This window comes from Leptonychotes weddellii, chromosome 6 (genome assembly GCF_054177405.1).
Source record: "Leptonychotes weddellii isolate Sample4059 chromosome 6, ASM5417740v2, whole genome shotgun sequence".
NCBI classification, from domain to species: domain Eukaryota; kingdom Metazoa; phylum Chordata; class Mammalia; order Carnivora; family Phocidae; genus Leptonychotes; species Leptonychotes weddellii.
Window position 1 is genome coordinate 4,151,061 of NC_138374.1, and position 11,275 is coordinate 4,162,335.

Here is an 11,275-nt window from a genome sequence, read left to right on the forward strand (position 1 = left end):
ACAGGGGAAAGTCAATTCTCTTTTTAAAGTCAAATATGAACATAGAATGGCTTTTTTTTTAAGATTTTATTTATTTATTTATTTATTTAAGAGAGAGAGAGAGTGGGGGTGGAGGGGCAGAGGGGGAGGGAGAGGAAGAGAGAATCCTGAGCAGACTCCACGCAGAGCCCAACACAGGGCTTGATCTCATGACTCATGAGATCATGACCTGAGCCAAGAGTCAGACGTCCAACTGAATGAGCCACCCAGGTGCCCCTGGAGTGCCTTTTTAAATTTTTTTTAAAGATTTTTTTTTTATTTATTTATTTGAGAGAGAGAATGAGATAGAGAGAGAGCATGAGAGGGGGGAGGGTCAGAGGGAGAAGCAGACTCCCTGCCGAGCAGGGAGCCCGATGCGGGACTCGATCCTGGGACTCCAGGATTATGACCTGAGCCGAAGGCAGTCGCTTAACCAACTGAGCCACCCAGGCGCCCCTGGAGTGCCTTTTTTTAAAATGAAGAATCAGATTATTGCTAGAGAAGAGAACTCCTTTGGATCTCCATTACAGCAATGGCACATACATCGTTACCCAGTTGAACGCCTTCTTTAAACAAAACAACTGCCAGAATTTTATGACGATGTAAAGTACAACAATCTTACTAACTGCTAACTTGGGGTGAGCTCACTTCCACATCACAGCGATCCCAGGCAGGGACTGCCAGCTGAGAGCAGCGGGGCCTCCCACACGTTCCCGTGTTCACCCAGCAGACATCTGCTGGGCTCCTGGTCTGCAGCCCACTCACCACCTGTGGACGGACAGTGGCTTGGGACAGTCGCCAACCTCAGGGTGCTTACTCTCCCCTGCCCTGCCCAAAGTGAACTATTAATTTCGTTCTAACGGACTCAAAAGCAAGTTTCTAACCCCACAAATTAGAAATAAATTCCTTTCTCTTCATTGAAATCTTGAAGCTTTTGGAACAAGACTCAAATGTTTAGCAATAAAATTGCCGCAGGCTAAAAGATCAATCTGATGTTCTACCCCTTCATCCCAGCAGCAGATTCCAAACAAAGGCATCAAATAAGGTAGCCACCAAAAGGGGGGTCATGCTTGGAACAGCCTTTCCTCACATGGAAGAGAAAATTCCTGAAATAAGAAGCACTTTTTACCTAAGAACTCACAGCTTCCTAAAGCAACCTTTACTTTCCTATTAAAAGGGAGGTGAACGATGGAACCAGGTTAAGCGACATGGCCAGGCTGCGAGCCAACTTGCCAAGAGGACAGGAAACCCTAGAACAGGCAAATGGCAAGACTGGGTGTGGAGCGGCCAGTGCTGAGCGGACAGCCAAGGAAGGCAAAGGGCAGATGCTTTTAACAAATCATAATCTGGATCCTGTATCTGGGAAGGAGATGAGTCTGTGGGGCACGACCCTCCAATGTTTCATTCCGGCAAGGTAGGGAGCCCCCACTCTTGGTAAGTAGCATGTTTAATACCCATTCAAACCAATATGGATGAGTCAACACCTCTTGCTTAGGATTCTGAGGCAATAAGGGATTGCAGACTTCCTGTACTTAAGTCTCTATCCAGTAATATTATTCCAGTAATATTCCTTCTCTTGGAGCCCGCTGTTGACATCCACATTTGCTCAAGTAGATCATGTCATTCAAAATCGCTAACATCTGATAATGATGTGATAGAGAACAGGGACAACACAATTAGCTTAGTAGATGGCAAACGGAGCCTTTCCCATTCTCTCTCTTGATAAATTCCTGACTGTATTTGCATTCCTTTGAGATAGGGAGCAACAGTCCATACAACCCAAATGCATTTGATCACACCAAGAAGACTATAAGCATTTATGCCCAGATGAAATCGTGCCACGAGAGCAACAGAGGGGGCTGGCCAAAGCAAAACAGGCGACACACTGACCTTAAAATAATTCAGGACATAGTCAAAGTATTTCAAACAAGGTGATGTACATAAGAAACACAACTTCCTGGCCACCTACATCCTGGTACGCTCACGAAAGGTGAGCACATAACACCACGCACACGGGCGCCCCTCACCCACTGCAACCACTTCCAAAGCTCTTAGATTTTCCTTCCTCGATTTCTTTAGGGAACTTAACACCAGTAACCTGATTAAGTAAAACACAAAAAGGTGATGTGTACCCTATAAGACATCAAGGCCATGGAATGGTGCCTAAATCTCAAAAGGCATAAAATCATGTGATGATGACACGGTTGTTTTTGTTTTGTTTTTTTTAACCCAAAGTGCAATCCAGAAAAGCTCCCTTTCATCAGGTTTTCCCCCCAGCAGATCAATTTAAGAGGCAACTACCATCAATGCAATTATGGGCCTCTGTGTTTCCCAACAGTCGTCCCATGCGTGCAGTGAGGTAAAGCAAGGCCCTTTTAAAAGTACGGACAAATCCATGAAAGGAGAGCATGTGGAAACTGTGTTCTCAACAATCCAGTTCAGGAGACTGAACCACTAAGCCGGATTTTAAACACGCGCACACACACAAAATGATGTAACAAAAAGTGTGATACAACCCTGTTCAAGCAAGTTCAGGCATAAAATTCTAATATAACACGCTGACCATACTGGTCTTCTTTCTCTAGAGATAATGTTTCTCTAACAAGTAAATCCAACACACTTTTTTTATTGTTATTAGTTAACTACAGGAAAAAAAAAATCTTTAAAAAAATTCTGTACTCACCAAGGGAAAGCGAAGGTTATCGTCTGAAAAAGAAAGGGGAAAAAGAAAGGGTTAGTTTTCTGGTTACAAGGTGGTAGCTGCTCATTCCAGCCCCTTCTTTCTCTACAACACTAGATGAACGTTCTCATTTTTGCTCAGTTGTTGGGGTCTTCTTGAGGCCTTTTTATCTTCATGATGATAACTTTTGATGTCAGTGATGGGGGGAGCGTGGGAGCTGACCGAGATCGGAAGCGTGTGGTGTTTAGCCCCCAGGCCTGGACGCCCCCTCAGTCCCTCTTCCTAGACACCACCTCTTAAAACCCACATGGGTTGGCCCCTCACCCTGGTTTTCCAGCTTACTCATTATCCAGCCTGCTCATTCCCCAACAATTTAGCTTCTATGCCCTTTTCATGTTTAACATCTCATTAAGATATAATTTACAGGGCGCCTGGGTGGCTCAGTTGGTTAAGCGACTGCCTTCAGCTCAGGTCATGATCCCGGAGTCCCTGGATCGAGTCCCGCATCGGGCTCCCTGCTCGGCAGGGAGTCTGCTTCTCCCTCTGACCCTCCCCCATCTCATGTGCTCTCTCTCTCATTCTCTCTCTCAAATAAAAAAAAAAAAAAAAAATCTTAAGATATAATTTACATACCATGAAGTCCACCTGTGTACAATTCAGGGGTTTTTAGCATAACGATAGAGTTGTACAACCATCACCATAACCTAAATTTAGAGCGTTTCATCATCCCAACAGAAACCCCATGCCCATGATTTCATTAACGCCCCAGCCCACCCTCTCCCCATCCCCTGTCCTCCAGCAACCACAAATCTACGTTCTGTCCATGGATTGGCCTATTCTGAACATTTCACAAAAGTGAGATCCTACAATATGTGGCCTTCTGTGACTTGCTTGCTTTTACTTAGTATTTTTTGAGGTTCATCCATGTTGTCACATGTACCAGTTCTTCATTCCCTTCTGTGGATGAATACTATGGCATTTTCCATATGCCATACACCATGCTCTGTCTATCTATGCTTCAGTTGGTAGACATGACCCTCTGGTTCTTGTTCGAGTGGCGAGTAGGACAGCATCAAGCTGGAGACAACGCTAAGTTGTCACTGTGTATCCACACGGCTAGATGTTTCGATCACCACTGTCTTTAAATAGCTAATGCAGTATGTGGTGTTTTCTACCAAAATAGAATACCTCTCATCTTAGTCATGGCCAGGCTAGATATTTTAAACCAAAGACAATACTCCGCAGCACACAATTATAGCAAGTTGAGGCACTCACTAAAAAGCTGACCTGTGAAATCGGTTTGGAGCCAAAGAAGCAGAAGAAATGGTTCTTCTAATATAAAGGAATTTTAAATCTACTTGGGCAAATCTACAGCTAACGTTATCTCTAGTGGTGGAAGAGTGAATGTTTGCCCACTAATACTCGGAACAAGGCAAGGATGTCCACTCTCACCACTCATATTTAACATTGTACTGGAAGCCTGGTCAATGTAATAAGGCAAGAAAAAGAAATAAAAGACCCAGAAACTGGAAAGAAAAAAATAAGACTTCTGCTTTCTCAGACGGCATGATTATCTACATAGAAAATTCAAAAGAATCCACAAAAAATCAACTAGGGATCAGTCTGTTGGGTAAGAAATAAAGTCACAGAGTTCCCAGAGTGCAGCAGAGTCCAGTGTAACACAAAGCAAATGGCAAGAAGGTGAGGGAAGCATTGATGGTTGGGCAAGAGGTGAGATCATGGGAGGTAAGGGGAACTGCTTTTTGTAAGAATAACTTACTACAAGAGTCCACTCCTTCCAATCCCCTCAAAGAAAGCACTGGGGAAAGCACTGGGAAGAGTTACGTGTTTGCCTGGGGCCAAGCATGGGGAGAAGCCAGGAGTAGAAGCTGCCCTTAATATTTCAGGATTGGTAGAAATGTTCAAAACTATCTTCCAAAGCAATGTTGAGTCATTTTAATGTAAAAGGAAACCCAATGAGATGGAGAAGTATATCAGAGGCAGAAGCAAAACTGCAGGCTTGAGTCAAACCAAACTAAAAACCACACAGGAAAAACCCACTAGAGTGTAGAACCAGGTGGGCACTCTGTCAATTTTTGGTTAAACAAATGAATAAGCAGAATACACTAAGTACCAACTAAACGCAAACAGTAATTCTGAATTAAACTTTGAACTCATGTTGTTTTCTTTTGTAAACTAAGCAAGAACACAGGGAACCGTGGCGGTACAGAGAGATCACATACTGTATGGGTCTGGGCTCACACGTGTTAGCATGAAACCACAGCTGTCAGTTTCTCAAAGTACAGAATTAGAACAAAAACCAAGCAACCAGAATACACTCGGAAGTCAACCTTCATCTCAGGAACACTTTCTGTAGCCTCAGGCCCTGAAGCAGACTGCTACTTGAATATTGAGCACAATGTCTGAAAACGTGAAATAAGCACATTAAAAATTGGGGGTGGGGGAGGTCCATTCCCACGGACAGATCTGCTCGTGTCAGCGGGGGCCGTCACCCGGCACAGCAGCATTCCACAACTGGAAAGGTTCCTGGTCTCACCAGGAATGGCCCCATCCTCCAAACGAGGGAAAGAGAGAAGCTGTTGGGTTTGGGATCCTGTCCAGTGCTGCTTACCATGTCTCTCCCCAGCCCACAGCCAGTCCTGTGAAATAGGCAAGATGAGTCCCATTTTAAAGAAGTGAACACTGAGGCCCGGGGAGCCCCTTGACTTTGCCAGTGTCACACAGAGCAAGGAGGCAGGGCAGCAGGGATGCTAACCCAAGGTTGCTGAGACCACTCTGGGCTGGGCTGCACAGGCAAATCCAGCTTACCCTGTAGTTTACTTTTGTTTGCTTGTTTGTTTGATTTTCTTCTTGGGTCTCCATCCCCGCAGTGAAGCTGTAATTCCTTCAAGGCAGGAACAGTCAGCCTTTTCTTTACATTCCTAGTATCTACCAGTGGCTGCCAGCAGGAAGACCCATGAAAGGCATGCCGTTGAGGACAACACTGACATTAGCAACTCCCTAAAATCTCTTCTCACCCCAGGGAAAGCTTCACTGTGGTCTGTATGCCAGAAAAACCTGGAAAGGCTCAGACTGGCCACACACTTCCGGGGGGGGGGGGTGGGGAGGGGGGTTGGCGGGGCGGGGAGAAGTGGGTCTGTGGAAGTGCGGAGCTCTGTCCCTGGGGCATCCAGATGTGGCCGCTCTGCTTCCAAGGGGCAGAGGCAGCGAGGATGCTTTCCAAGCTAGACCCTGGGAAAGAGGTGGTATGAGGACATGGAACAGGGGAAATCCACCGAGAAGGCGGGGAGCCGGGCAGGCGAGGTCAGGCGGGTGGGCAGTCCTGCAGGAAGTGGCCCCAGGCTACAGGGCTCCCAAACGATCCCTCACAAGATATGGAAAGACCACGTGATGTTACTGTGCATCCATACCTCACAAAGAAGAAAATAAAGCTACAACATTTACAATCAATCCATCAGGACTGCTTCATTTAAGGAAGAAATTAAAATTATTCTGACTTGTCAAGCTCTGAGATGGACAGAACTGGGTTATCTTTCCAAACTCAGACAAAAGTAAACTGTTTTTTTACACACACCCTTGGCCCAGAGCATCCTAAACATTCAAGTGGGCAGAACGTGCGTTGCCAAGGAGGGTATCTGCAAGCTATACTTTTAAATGGGCAGCAGCATTTGAAAAATTGGCGGATGCACATTTTCATTTTATTTAAAAATGCTCACATATATATTTCCACATGTATAGTGTATCTAAAATGTGAACTTTGATGAAAGATTAAAATTTTATAAAGCAAGGGCACACAAATGAAAAATCAAAATCATGCAATCAAACACCATGAATCTGGGCTTGCCGCGGTCTTATCGGGACGGGCAGACCCGGAGAGGAGCTCCTTCACCCTGGCTGCCTTCCCTCGGATCCCCCATCAACTGTCAGAACGGATCCCCTTCAGGCACAGGGTCTCTCAAGCACACTGAGGAGGACAATTAATTTAGATGGGTTGCCCAAATTGCAGAAAACCACTACAAAGGAGAAAACAAGAGACCACATCACCTACGCCGCCCGCGGTGGAAAAGCAAGAGGCCCCAGCCACGGAGCACAGCCCCCTCAGCATTCTGTCAAGGAACAAGTTCACTCTGCCTCCACGCGGTAATTCACACGGGCGGGTGGGGGACCCTGCACAATGCTTCTGAATCATCTGGGCTTCAGATTCTCACGGATATCATACGCTGCCAAGTCTCACAGTTTCCTTGTTTACCTTCCAGGCATCCGCAAAGCTGTTAATTTCTGTATTTCCTAATGTATGAAAGGCTGAAAGGGGCTGCTGATCTCACTGGGGGCGGGAAAACTCCCCGAATGATGAGTCTGGGAGAACCATATTCTGGTGACCCCACCGCAAGCCACCTTAAAAAGGCAGGGGCAGGGGTCCTGGAAAACCATGTTGCTAAGGCTGGAGGAAAGATCTGCTTTCTCAACCCATTTTGTCACTCTATGACCAACAAGCTGGACTTCTAAATATCTGGCAAATTTTAAAAATTATTCACGGACAGCTGCTTAGCAAAGACCCACGCACATCCCTGCCTGCTTCTTGAGAGTATTTCTGAAGCACAGTCCCCAGCCTCCAAAGTGCACAAAATGGCACTCCCTAATAACCCCACAGTTGGGGGGGGGGCCCTTTTTGGATTAGGAAATTCTGCAAATTAGCAAGCCAAGGACTCTATTATATTTGCATATGTCCACATCCATCTCTGCCATTATCATCGGCATGGAATTTGAGAAGGATTTTGATTCTCTGTGTTCCCTTCCGAGGTACAGGATGCTCTCCCAGCCCCAGAGAGGAGGGTGGCCTCTCCTATGCTGGCCTCCCAAGGGCCAGATGTTCAGGTTTAGAACAAGCACGTGCCCCTCCCTCTGCCCAGAGCCAATGTAAACCTGGCTGTGAAAGGTAAAGGTAAGACTTTGTTCTTCTGCCCCCCTCCTTACCTTCCCCCCTCCTCACCTGTCCCCTCCTCACCTGCCTCCCCCCCCGCCGGCACTTGGCACAAACACTTCTTAGATAGTGACAGTCAGTCACTGTCATGTTTTAAAAAGTCATTGCCCCGTGAGTAGCTTCTCTGTGGGGGTTCTTGTGCTCAAGGGCAGGGACAGTATGAAAACATCCTTGGAGAAAGCATGCACAATAAGGATAGGTAATCCATGCCAGACATCCCATTAAGTGCACCTAGGGATCGCTGAATTCTCTCAATACTCCCAGAAAGAGTTCGGTTTAGACCTGCTTTGCAGATGGGAAGACTGAGGCCCAGAGAGATTAAGTAACTTGCCACTGGGCATCCCTCCACCAGGCATTGCACTGGGACTCCAGGGCCTGGGCATAGGCTTCTTTACCTCCTGGAGCTCCCCGGGAACGGAACTGGCTGCACTTAAAGTACTTAAAGTACTTAAAGACAAAAGGGCCCTCTTCCTGGACTGTGGACTTGACATGGGCTGTGGGGTTTGTGCGTGTCCCCAGGTCAACCTACAGCTGTGTGGCCCCAGACGCCCACAGCACACTCAGCTCAGTCTGGGCCCTGAAGGCAAGAGGAAGGTGCTCTCCCTCGAACCCTCCCTCCCCTCACCACCTAGCCATCTGGCACTGGGTGGGAGGTTGAGCGTCCTTGTGTATGCATGTGTCCATGAGCCTCTTTCTCTCTAATTGTGTGGAGCTGGGCTTAGAGCCCTGGGGCTGGGTGGGAGGGCTAGATTCTGAGCACTGGAGCAGAAGTAAGGAGATAGGACTCCCCAGATGCACTGTTCCCACATGCCCTCCCCTCCCTCTGCCAGCCCGCCTAGGAGGAACCCGAAGGACCAAAGCGGGCCTGGTCCCACCGAGACACAGCCTCTGGGACCTCTGCTCTCTCTGGATGTTCACTCTCACCTGCGTCTAGAATCCAGTCCTGATGCCAGGGATCCAGCTTCCCTCTTGGGGCACTACCCAGGGCTCCCGACTCCCCAGATGTGGGAGGTGCGGATTTCACATTTTCCCTCAAAAACTTTCATGAGGGGAAAAAAGTAGCTATTGTTGGAAATGTACTGAACTATTAAACACACAGAATCCCTGCTGTATAAACGATGGTTCTCTCTATTCTGCAATCATGTACAAATGAAAATTTCTCATAGATCGGTAAAACCCAGGAGCCCTTGGCTTGTCGGCAGGTGCTGTTTCTTCAATCATGCCCCCTCCCTGGAGGTCTGCCACTTCATAATGGGGTCATCTGTGAGCCCGCCCCTCCCTCGCCCCTGATTTTAGTCACACACCCATGACCAAGCCTGACTTACTTCACCATGCTCTTCTCACAAAGCAGGGTCCCACTCTGAACCTTGGCACCAGAGATCTCTTGCTTCCTGGGTGCTGGCTCCCGTCCCCCCATCCCATCCCATTCGACTGTAGTAAATTGACTCATGCTCAGCCATGTTCCAGACAAAGCTGACCAATTCCCTTGCCTGCCCTTGTGGACCCCAGGGTCCTGGCCTGTAGAATGGGCTCCGCACCCGGGGAAACCCAGGACCCTCGCCGTCGGGTCAGGACTTGCTGCCCAGAAACAGCAAACATCAGCCTCTTTCTCCAGTCTGCAGAAAAATGACATCGGTAGATTAATTCAATCACTTTCCTTTTTTTCCACTACTGTTTGCTTGCTGGCAAGTAGTATCTGGAATAAAAGGACTGAAATATAAATTAACCATTAATGGGCAAATGGGGACCAGCCAACCCTGGTTGCTTTCTCAGCCTGTTTTTGTGGACTCACGTGCTTAGAGATATAATTTGTCAATGCACACACAAGGCCATGTCTTTCCTAGCAAAAGTGGAGAGAAATGTCCCACGTGCTTAGAAGACTGGCTCAGGGGAGGCGTCCACATCCCTTTGCTGAGTGGGTGAATGAATTTCATGGTATTCTGAAGGAGAACCAAAGAATACCGTGCTTATAAACCTGCTACTGCCCAAGTATGTGTGAAGACCATTCTCATCTTCCAGGGGATGCTCTAAGTCGAGTTACACTAAGGTTGATGCCAGGGGCCAGGTGTAACATGGGCCAGGAGAGTCGGAAGGGGTCCCAGTGGCCACCCCTGAATATACCTAGATGTCTCCACCAGCTGGATAAGGCAGGGACGAAGATGAGACTGAGAACCAGCTCAGAGAGGGAGTGAGATCTCATCTGAGAATGGCCTCACCTACATGCCCCATGCTTCTTTGATCTCCTTTGCCAGAGCCTTGATCACATCTTACCTGATACTGTTTCTCCTACCTCAGGCAGAGTACAATGGGGTCAGTAGGGGAGCATCCCTTGACAGCAAGGCCTGTTTCCCTCCTTCCACTGCACTCACTGTGAAAGGTACTTAGGATGGGCTCACTGGGTACGTGATGCCAAAGGTAACCGAACACTGAATCTGATACAAAAGATGGTTTTCTTGGTCTAAGGTCCAGTGAACTTCAAAGAAAATGATTTATCTCTAATATCCAGATAGTAAACTGATGTTTGTAGGTGTTAATTTTGAGAATGCCAATTTGGAAGGCCCCTGCCTTTCCCCAAGTGGCCCTAGGCCTATGATCAGCCCACTAACCATGTAGGGGAAGGGTGTGATTGATCATCCTTACACTCAGCTGTAAACAGCATCAGGCTGCGGAGGCCCAGGGCAAAGTACCGTGTCTCAAGACAGCGTAATGCATGAGCCATGGCATTAAATAACTATTTAGGAGGATCATTATTCCCTGGGACCCAGAATGAAAGATAACTTATAATGTGCTCCTTAATTTAAAATTATCTATTGTTGCTGTTAATTAAAATGCTAGCTGCTACCAATCCCATACAAATGGCAAAGGGACAAGTAAAATGTGCCACTATTAATAAATGCAGTTTCATTATCCTATAACTGTTGTTGACGAATAAAGGAAACAGCATTTTTTCCTGATCAGATTGGCATGGATAAGAAGAGAAGAATGTGTTGGTAAACAACCCTCTGGACTGCTTCACAGAGCTCTGAAGTTCCCAGGGAAAACCCTAGGGTGGAGAAGAGGCAGGAAGCCACCCACACAGAGTTCACTGACACCCTCCTTCTCAGGGGTCCCCTTCCCACTTCTAAGACCAAGCCCCCCTTTAAGCAGCCCATTGAAAGCCACAGTGTGCTTCCTCTCAATGGTGCCCAGAGCAGGAACTTTCTAGAGGCGCCTCACACACACGGAACTGTTTCTACCGTCCTCCAGACACACCATGGTCTTCCTGTTGGTTGCTTTCCTGATGCTGCTCCCTGACCCAGAAAGCTTTCCATCTCACCCAAAATAGCCAGGTGCTTCTCATGTCCAGCCCCATCCTGGATCCCTGGTCCGAGCTCTCCAGACTACCTTGAGTTTGTCCCTCTTGGACAAAGCTCTCGTCCACGGCTCCCTCCATCTGCCTGTGAATCCTTCCCAACCACACCTTCACAGCAACATAATCTAGGAGGACAGTGGATTAAGACTAAGTTGGCCACCTCTCCACTGCCCTGAGATGCAGGCAGGCACAATCCACCATATTTTACCGATGACAAAGCAAG

General features: G+C 47.5%; 1 protein-coding gene across 5 annotated transcripts in view; it reads right to left on the reverse strand.

The window, feature by feature from the left end:
• Window positions 1-11,275, reverse strand: part of PTPRE (protein tyrosine phosphatase receptor type E) — a 148,909-nt gene that overhangs the window by 87,590 nt on the left and 50,044 nt on the right. For all 5 annotated transcript variants that reach the window (XM_081823297.1, XM_081823298.1, XM_081823300.1 and 2 more), the window contains one exon: window positions 2,702-2,724. The gene's annotated coding sequence lies outside the window, so the exon portion shown is untranslated. The remainder of the gene's footprint in view (window positions 1-2,701; window positions 2,725-11,275) is intronic.